Source organism: Ochotona princeps, chromosome 2 (assembly GCF_030435755.1).
Source record: "Ochotona princeps isolate mOchPri1 chromosome 2, mOchPri1.hap1, whole genome shotgun sequence".
Classification (NCBI taxonomy): Eukaryota; Metazoa; Chordata; class Mammalia; order Lagomorpha; family Ochotonidae; genus Ochotona; species Ochotona princeps.
This window is the reverse complement of record NC_080833.1, coordinates 122,702,399-122,713,373: the sequence shown is the minus strand read 5'-3', so window position 1 is coordinate 122,713,373 and position 10,975 is coordinate 122,702,399.

The following is a 10,975-nucleotide window of genomic DNA, read 5'->3' as shown; positions in this document are numbered from 1 at the left end:
GGAGAGCGGCTCAAAGCCTTGGGATCCTGCACCTGTGTGGGAGACCTGGAGGAGGCTCCTGGCTCTTGGCTTTGGTTTAGAGCTCAGCTCCGGCTGTTGCGGGCATTGAGAGAGTGAACCAATGGATGAAAACGCCTTCTCTTCGTCTCTCCTTCTCTCTACAAATCTGTCTTTCCAATGAAAATAAGTAAGTCTTGAAAAACAGTAGAGTCACTGTGAGAGTTCTGTTAAAGCTTCAGAAGAAAAGGTTTTTCAATTCAATATTTTTGCCTTAATCACTTGACCCTCAATGAGAAAGCAGAGAACCATTCCTGCTCTCTCAAGTTCCGTTAGCACTTTGCACGTGCATCAGGTGATGTAACATCTTGTTATAACTGATCTTACGTTGCTTCCATTTATCCTGCAGAAAACAGCCAATTTGGTATTAAAATACATAGTATGCAGCAATGTAGCACTGAGCATTTATTTATAGCTTTATGATTTCAGAAAGCATTTGAAGACTACAGAAAGAACATAAAGGGACTAGCAAATTCAAATACTTGCTTTATGTGTAAGAACATGTAGGAAATAGTTGAACATCTCCATCTGTCCTTATCTGAAGTAAATTTTGTTGTGCTGATTTTTTTTCAGGAAATATTTTGGATTTAAAAAGAGGTAGGAGTGGGCTAGCATTGGGGCATGATGGATAAAGTATTGGCTGTGATGTCAATATGCCTTATGGGACACCGATTCCTGTCCTAGCGATTCCACTTCAATTTCAGCTCCTCTGTACTGGCTTGGAAAAAGCAGTTGAGGAAGGTTCAAGTGACTGTGCCCCTGACCCTTTTGGCTTCTTTGTGGCAATCCTAGAAGGAGCTCCTGGCTCCCGGGTTTGGCCTGGCTCTGAGCCAGCAGTTGTGCCAATCCAGAGAATGTACCAGCAGCTGCAAGATCAGTCTCTACCTCTCACTCTCCAATTCTGACTCCCAAGATGATTATTTAACAAAAAGAGAAGGAGGTTGGAAAAATCTAGTCTTGGCAAATTTGGAGAGCTGGATGACATAGACTGTTAGAGGGATAATGAAATAAATTTTGAAATGATATCAATATAAATGATTCTTGATATGCAAATAATACTGTGTAGTAGGATAGCTAGAATAATAAAAATTAAAATCATGCTTCACTGACGTAAAGTTATTTTCCTTAACTTTTTCTTGTTGAGGTGAAGTTCACATAATTTAAACATCTTAAAGTATAATTTGGTGTCATCTAAACCATTTCACTACCCCAAAAGAAAATTTGATATTTCTTAGCAATTACTCCCTAATTATTTCTTATACAGTCCCTGGAAAATATTATGTTATTTGTTATCTCTATGAATGTAATTATTTTTGGTATTTCCCATAAATTAAACCATACCGTATGTGACATTTTGTTTCTGATATTTTTCATTCGCATGCTAGTTTCAAGGTTCATTCACACTATACTTTATTCCTTTTTAAAGATGATATATGTGCATATATAATGTGCATATATAATGCATATACTATGTTTGTTATCAGTTGATGAACATTTGGACACTCTCCAACTTTGCCTGTAGTGCCTAGTGCGCTACAAACATTCACATACAGACATTTGATCACTTATTTTTGTTTTTCTTGGGGTATGTATGTATGGGAGTGGAACTACTGCGATGCCCTGGCGTACCTACTTGAGAGAATGCTGGCAGAAAAGCCATCTTCAGACTCAGGAATATACTGCGAAGCTTGGCCAGGAGAATTGTTCATCCATCCTCTGACAAAGCATTTGACATCCCCGATGGCCCAGAGGAACTGGCTGTCCTGTACTGAGGAGGCCCAGTCCAGATACATGCACTCCAGGGTGGGACCACACATCCTGTGATTTTCCCTGTGGCCAGGGTCTCATTTTTAACCATTCGATCAGAGAATCCCCCAAGAAACCTGCCTGGGATGACCTCAGACTTGACCTGTATGTTCACCAGCCAACGCAGGGTCAGGTGCGGTCTGTCACCTGCAACAGCCAATGCACACCTCAGTTGATGCAGCTTGGTCAGTTCCACCTCAGCCACATATCTCACATGAACGGGTGCTGTGGCCCAGCCCGGAAAGCCCACCACAAACTGGGTCCTCACATACCAGCAGGTGCTGTGGCCTAATCAGGGCGACCACAATAACTCCTACCAGACCTGCCCATAGTTTCGATTTTTCCCTGTGCCAGCCTCTGTTGTAACCTAGCCCAGCCCAACCCAACCCAACCCAGCCAACATTGTCTGGCTCTGGTGTAGACCCACAGGAGCTGCAGCTGGGCTCAGCCCTCCCTGCCTTCAGTCCCAGCCCTCATGTATGCTGGCAGATGTATGCCTTGTCCCAGCCTGGAGCGCCTCCTGTCCTGGTTCTTGTGTCCAACAGCGATAGGTACAGTCTAGCAGGAGAGTGCTCACAGTTCCCCTGCCAGGCATGTTCCCAGACATGGAACTTGTGTGCCAGGGGTACTGTGGTCCAGCCTGATAAGACATGCACCCAGTCCTGGCACTTGCAAGCTGGTGCTGTGGCCTAACTGGGCTGACCTGCACCCATTCTTGTGCATGTAGCAGTGTAGTACCCTAGCTCAGCCTGGCCCTCCCTCAGGTCAGCATACCCTCAGTGTCATCTCTCATGCTCACCAGTAGAAGCAGCAGCCCAGTAAGGGAATCCCCGAAGTTCCCCTACCAGGCCCACTCCCAACCCTGGGTCCTGCATGTGCCAGCAGGTGCTGTAGCTTAGACTGAGATGGCCCATTCCCAATCTTAGTATTCACCAGCAGGTGCCACAGCATAGCTTAGTACATCCTGTCCCTAGTCATAGCTCTTGCCTACAGGTGTAGCAGCCTAGCCAAGCCTGGCCCAATCCCAGCCCTCATATGAACTGGCAGGTGTTGCAGTCCAACCTGCCTGACCTGCACCCTGTTTTGGCTCTCATGCCAGTGTGTGCTGTGAACTGACCCTGCCTGGCCCACCCCCAGATGTATGCATGTGCCAGTGGGTGCTGTAGTCCAGCTGGTCTAGCCTGCTCCCAGCCCTGACTGTTACACTCACCATCAGGAGCTGCTGTACCTAGCAGGGGAGTTCCCCAAGTTCCCACCAGGCCTACTCCTAGCCCTGGATCCCTCTTGCACTGTCAAGTGCTGCTGTCCAGGCTGATGTGACTGGCCCCCAATCCTTGCACTCATTGGTGGGTACTATGGCCTAACCCAACTGGCCTGCACCCATTCTGGCTTTCACCAATGGGTCCCAGTCTGGTCCAGCCCCAGATCTGGCTGTCATGTGATCCGGAAGGTGCTGCAGCCTATCCTGACCTATTCCACACCAATTCTCACTCTTGCAAGAACCAATGGGTGCTGGGGCCTAGCTGAGTTTTACCCCCAAATCCAGCTAATGGGTGCTGCAGCCTTGTGCAGCCCAGTCCACCCATAGCCCTAGCTCTTACCCTCCCCAGTGGGAGCTGCAGCTCAATAGGGAGTTCCCAGAGTTCCCGTACCAGGCCTGTTCCCAGTGCCAGGTCTTGTGCATGCTGGTGGGTGCTTTGACCCAGCCTGACATGGTCTACCCACAGTCAGTTCTTTCTGGTGGGTGTTGCAGCCCAGCCTAAAGGAGAACCTTGTCCTCATTCGCATACTTTCCTGTGAGTGCTAAGGCAGGTGGTTTCCTGTCAGATGGGTTCTACAGTCCATTTGGCTCAACCCTTCACTATCCCTGGCTTTCCATGTAAACTGGTGAGTCCTGCAGTCCCACAGAGGCAACTTCACAATTCCCCTACAGAATCTGCCCCCAGGTGGACAGGTGCCTGGGCCTGACCTGGACATGCCCTCTGGTTTTCCCCCTCTGAACCACTCTTGCCTACAAATGAGTGCAGTGGCCCAGCCTGTGGAAGACTCCAGAAATCATTCCTTCCTTGTCAAACATGCCCTCAGCCACTCCTACTCCAACATGTCCATCAACGCCTTCCCTGGGCAATCTGCAAGCTTCCCTGCCCTGCTTCTCTCTACCTGGGGGCCTGGGTGACATGTCTTGGCCTGAAGTTCTCTGCCTTCCTAAAAAACAAGAAGAAAAAGAAAAAAGAATAAACAACTATGTTGGCACACTGGTAGAGTTCAACACAAATTTGGTATTAACCAGGCCCAGAATGTCTGCCAGCTACCAGCTGCTTTTCTCCCAGTAGTGTTAGCACTTGCCTAGGAAAAAGGAAACCTAGGCTATTGCTTACAACTGGATGGAAATTTCTAATTTTGATGACGCTTGATTCATCTGGTTTTTTCCTCTGGTTACTCATTATTTTGCTGTCACAGCTAAGTATCCATTGCTGAGCTGAAAGGCATGAAAACTCAGCTCCATATTTTCTTCTAACAGTATTATAGTTGCAGTTTTTATATTTAGTTTGTTGATACATTTGATCTATTTTTACACACTATAAAAATCGATTTTCCTTTTATATTCTTACATTACTTCGCATTGGACACGAGATGTTTAGGATATTTTTCTCGACATCAAGCAGTGTTTCAACTCTCTGAAGATACCAACCGAGCCCAGTTTACACACTAACTAGAGTTGGCCCAGACCTAACAGTTTAAGAGCTCTGTCCTATCCAACTGCTCCCCTCGACTTTGGGTTCCAGGTGTAAGTAGTGGATCTCCAGGTTATATATAATTCCCACAAGCATCTTCTAAATGGCTCTCAGGATGCAGGAAAACACCTGACTGATGTCTGTCATTAGAAGAGTGCATGCTGGGAGCTGAGGCTTCCCAGCTTTTGCATCATTGGGGCACACAAAAGTGCAAAGAGAATGGCTCCCCCTGCTGGCAGGGCCACAAGGAGCGCCCAGCTATATGACAAGGCCTGGTAAATGTCCCTCCAATTACTTCCGCGTAACTTCATGGACACTCAGCTACCACTATAATCTATTGAGGCTTGTTGTTTGCCCTTGTGAGATGGATTTTGCAGCTGATGTGACCTTGGGAGTTAGTATTATCAATAATGTCTTGGTAGTGGGGCTTTAACAATTTATGGGAATTAATACACACAGGAGTACAATTAAGTACAATTAAGCACAATTAAGTTGTAGAGGGATGTAATGTTTGAAACGTTTGCTTTGGATCATTATGTTTTTTTTTTTTCCTTAGGATGTATTTTTCTTGTTAAGTGATAAGTTGTAAAAATAGAAGTGTTTTTCCTTTTAACACATTTTCTCCTATTAAGTAATAGGTAAGTTGTAGAAACAGAAAGGTAGGAGGCATGTGCTACTGGTTAAGCTGTAACAGTATGTGCCCTGGCCTTGGAGTCTTGCCTGTCACCTAATGGCTGCTACTAAAGAATGGATAATGGCTTGCTTTGAAGAAAAATTATTATAGTATCTTACAGAATTATCTTTAAGAGCACCTGGTTAACCATGAAATAAAAAAAATAAATAAATAAACATCTGTGCATGCCTGCTTAGTCATGAAGTTAATAGAACAATCAAATGTTTGTGGAAAGGCTTGTGATGTGTCTGAGTACATAAAAAGGACAGCTGCTTGAGCTGTTGATGTGAGGGCACAAAGTGAGTGTGTCCATGTCTCTTTTGCTTGCTGACTCTACATGTCCTTCTCTAGCTCTGAACTCGGCTGGAGCTGGCCTCCAGCAGGTGCCCTTTGGCAGCAATCAGATGGAAGAGCTGTAGAGGGCTAGGTGTGAAAGAAGGCAGTGGGACTCTTTAGGCAATTTTATCTTTCATGTATGGCAACCTGGAAGGCTCTCAAGCCCTCTCTCCCCGAGTTTTAAGAAGGAAACTTTGTTATGAAAGTGCGATCAATTGAATCATTGCCCATTAGTGATCAACCCAACCTTCAGGATTTCTATTCTCCCTAGAGGTCGGGGAGGGAGGGCAGCGGTTGGGATCGAAAGTTTCAATTCTCTGATCACATGATTAATTACTTTGTCAATTAACTCCTACCCTGAATCTCCAGTTACTGACACCCCTATCATCTCATTGGCATGCAAAACGTTATTACTTCGTAGATTACAAAAGTTTAAGGAGCTGTGTGTAAAAAAGCTGGGACAAACCAGTATGCATTTTTTGTTATACCACAATAGTCTATAGTAGCGTAACGTCATTGTTTTACACATAGGTATTCAGTGTTTTCTGCATAAATATACACAATATTTTCTTTCAGTGCAGGCGGTAATATTTGAAGTTTTCACTTCATGTTTTTTTCACTTATTTGGTTAAATTTGCTCATAGATATTTTATTATTTCAGATGATATTATAAATGATAGCGTTTCCAATGTTGGAGTCTTTCTCATATCTGTTTACAAAGCTCAGCGAACCCAAATTAGATCCCTCAAGGAAAGTCACACACATATGTAATGTAGAAATGTAGTTTTAGCTTAACGTGTTGCACCATAATACTTACCCTTAATTTTTTTTAAATGATTGAAATACCATGAATTTAAATAACATGCTGCTAGATATGTTAGTCTCCATTACACAGTTACTATATATCCACTTTCATGGACTATGCATTCAGCCAGGGCTATATGTACTGAGTTCTACACTATTTTGGTTTTATAGTGATCAGTACAGTCCCATCTCTATGTGGGATTGAATTATTTCCTAGCTCAGAAATAAAGTGTTTGACTTACAACACTACACTAAATTTAAAATTCTACACTGCGGTTTCATAGAAACGAAAATCAATAAAGTGATAGTCAAAGATTTAGTTGGTAAAGCTAGATCTCTTTCAACAAATGGTATTTTTCCTCTCTTAAGGATAGAGCAATATTGAAGATTTATTTATTTTTACTACAAAGTCAGATATACAGAGAGGAGGAGAGACAGAGAGGAAGATCTTCCGTCCGATGATTCACTCCCCAAGTGAGCGCAATCCGAAGCCGAGAACCAGGAACCTCTTTCGGGTCTCCCATGTGGGTGCAGGGTACCAAAGCTTTTGGCCATCCTCCACTGCTTTCCCAGGCCACAAGCAGGGAGCTGGATGGGAAGTGGAGCTGCTGGGATTAGAACCGGTGCCCATATGGGATCCCGGGGCGTCCAAGGTGAGGACCTTAGCCGCTAGGCCACGCAGCGGGCCCAGGATAGAGTAATATTGGCAGAGAAGACTAAACCACAGATAAAGAAGTAAAGGTCTCCAAGATCACAAGTTGATTGACATGAGACTCGGGTTTAGCTTCTAAGTTTCCTAACTGGATGCCAAGAACTTTCCTTTGATACATGTCACCTTTCCAGAAGGTGTCAATCTGAAAGAGTCACAGATTATGAAATAGGAAACATGTTGCCTTTCCAGTCATTGCCTTAGTTGGGTGCAGCAAAGTTCGAATGACAAGAAAAATCTTTTTATTCTCTGCTCACGCCAACACTTCCCACATGATGAGTATTTAGCACCATTGCCCAATTGTGATCTGTTAATGCTGATTCTACTGAGTTACAGGACTGCACACCAGAGGAATCAGTTTGTTTTCTTCCACACTGCAAGGAGACAAAAGCCTTCTGTAACAAAAACTCAATGAACACTGAACATGTAGAACAAGACATAAGATAATAATCAATAGCAGCAAGGAAATGTGAAGCATTTCAGAAATCACAATTTTTCTCTTTCTCGCAGTTCAATACATTAGGAGCTATGGTTAAATGACATGAATCAAATACCACTAAGCTGTTATCTAACAACTATTTAAAATAAAACTTCTTGAAGCTTTCATATTTAATGTAAGACCTATTGATTTTATTTTGTTCATATACTTAAACGTTGTTTTTTTAAAAAAAATGTATTTATTTTTATTGGAAAATAAATTTTTATTGGAAAATAATTTCTCACCTGAGAAATTTATGGAGAAAAGGACAGACAGAGGAAGATCATCCATCCATTTGTTCACTCTCCAGATGGCTGCAACAGCTGGACTTGAGCCGATCAGAAGCCAGGGTCATCCTCCGAGTTTCCCACACAGGTGCAGGAACCCCAGACTTTAGCCTATCCTTTGCTGCTTTTCCAGGCCACAAGCAGAGTTGGATGGGAATTGGAGCAGGTAGGACAAGATCCAGCACCCATGTGAAATGCTGGCACATATAGGTGGAGGATTAACTAGCTGAGCTATTTGTCCAGCCCCCTGAAATATTCTTATGATTAGTGGTTTTTTTTTTCCCCCTTTGGGGTCAGTTATATTAAGTGGTTGTTGAACAACCTACAATTTCTAGGATTAGTCTCTCTTGTTCATAATTTATAAATCATTTTCTATGTTGCTGGGTTTGATTCACTAAAATTCTGTTAGAATTGTATATCTGTGGGTATTAGAGACATTGATTTGTCATTTTTTTTTACAGTGTTTTTGAATTTAGCATCAAGATGATGCTGGTCTCAGGCAAAGTTGGATATTATGCTCTTCTCTGTTTTTCTAGAAGAATTGCTACAATTTAGTTTTTACTTATCTCTTAGATATTTGCTCATATTCTCCAGAGACTACAACAATGCTAATCCTGGAATTTCATTTAGCAAAAGGTTTAAATTACACATTTACTTGTTTTAGTGTGTTACCGGTATTTCACTTGTCAGCCCTTGAGTAATCTTTGAAAGTTTCTCTTTCTAGTAGTTTGCCCATTGAGTTTATCTGTGGTGTGGCTGTGCCCGTGTCTGTAGCTTACAACTTGTCCCATACTTGGTAATTCCTGCCACATCCCCCGAGTCAAACATCTAGCAGTTTCTTTTCAGGAAATCTGCAATTAACTTTCAATTGCTTTTCTCTTCTGCTTATCACTTTTCCTTCCTTCTGCTTTAGGTTGGATTTGATTCTTTTATGTTATTTAAAGAGGGGCTTCAATTAATGATGAGACATTTCTGAGAAGCACTGAAATCTGTAAATTTCTGTCCAGATACTGGTAGTTGACTCACAAAATTTTGATATTTGGTATGTCTTATTTCATTCTTCTTCAGATTATGTAAAAGCACACGAAGCTTTATAGACACCTACACATCTGACAGTGCTCATCAAAGGCTCTAGGAGAGTAGAAATCTTGAGGCTTCTATCGTAATCTCTGTAAAAATACTACAGTCAGAATCCCTAACCGCAGAGAGGGATTTTTTTCTATTATAAATGTAACAGATTCCCTCCTCAATTAAAAAATTGAGGAGCATATTTTCCTTCTTTCTGTCATGCTTCGTCTCAGGGCATCTATATTAAAGTGATAATATAGTGTAAGTTCAGTATGCCATGTAATGTATACACACTTACAAAAACACACCACGATAGCGTCAACCAGGAGGTTGACAGGAGATGACTGATGGTGCTGATGCTGCGCAACTGCTCAGGAGCAGGTGAACTCCTCCGCCATCGCCCTGGAAGACCTTCAACTCATACACAAAAATTCTCCGACAAAACACAATGTAACGATGTCACACAGGGCTCTGTGAGCACAGCTCTCAGCAGGCGACAAGGATGGGTTAACGTAGATAACTTGTGAATTTAAAAATGGGTGCTAAAAACATTTTGAAATGTTTATGAGCCTAGTTATAAAATGTCAAAAGCTGCAGTTTTTATTTTTTTCTGTTTTGTAACTTTTGGATGTTTCAGATCTGACTCTAAATGGATGAAAATTTGAAAAAAAATGACATGCGTTCAAAATTTGAAAAAAATTAAAGAGAATAACAAAAATGAGTTATTTTCCTATTCTTTTCACTGAGACATGGATTAATGCGGAATGGCTTCTGTAAAAGGAGATGTAAGTAGTTTTTCTGCATAAATTGTTTAATCTTATATGTAACTAGTCAAGTATATTTTTCTCTTGGGCCCGGCGGCGTGGCCTTAGCGGCTAGAGTCCTCGCCTTGAACGCCCCAGGATACCATATGAGCGCCGGTTCTAATCCTGGCAGCTCCACTTCCCATCCAGCTCCCTGCTTGTGGCCTGGGAAAGCAGTTGAGGACGGCCCAATGCATTGGGACCCTGCACCTGCGTGGGAAACCTGGAAGAGGTTCCTGGTTCCCGACTTCGGATCGGCGCAGCACTGGCCGTTGGGGCTCACTTGGAGAGTGAGTCATCGGACGGAAGATCTTCCTCTCTGTCTCTCCTCCTCTGTGTATATCTGACTTTGTAATACAATAAATAAATCTTTTTTTAAAAAAGTATATTTTTCTAGATAAAATGAACACATGTGTATTTCAACACGACAAAAGTAGATCAAAATGCATCTCTCCTCCAGAATAACAGGAGAATTCCCAAAGAAACGGTTAAATATGCTTTGACCGCAGGACGCTCGCTACCTGCCATTGTCCAGGTCTACAATATCACGATACAGTTAATAGCAGCATGTTGGACTTGTGACTGTTGCGGAAGGACTACACTGTTACAATATGGGGGAATACAGGGAGAGGTGGTGCATCGGGGGCTGCACACGGGAAATCCCTGTACCAGAAAAATAAGCCTAACTATGTAAATGAATCAGTCAGATGTGTTTATTAAAGAAAGGAAATAGGCAATACAAATTTTTCCACACCTTGATTTTTTTTGTTACTTGACTGCACCTTGCCTTTCATATATAATCATTTGTCTTGGTAATCTTTCTGTATTAGCACATACAGATCTACCTCATTTAAAAAATATATATTTGTTTCCCATAGACTATTTGACACATTTTATTTAACCAATTGTGTGTTGTTGCAATTGAAGCAAAATTTCAGCATATGGTTTCTCACCTGAAAAATCTTTTCTTTTTTTAAAGATTTATTTCATTTTCATTACAAAGTCAGATATATATAGAGAGGGAGAGATAGAGAGGAAGATCTTCCCTCCGATGTTTCACTCCCCAAGTGAGCGCAACGGCCGGTGCTGCGCCGATCCGGAGCCAGGAGCCAGGAACTTCCTCCAGATCTCCCACACGGGTACAGGGTCTCAAGGCTTTGGGCCGTCCTCTACTGCTTTCCCAGGCCACAAGCAGGGAGCTGGATGGGAAGTAGGTCGG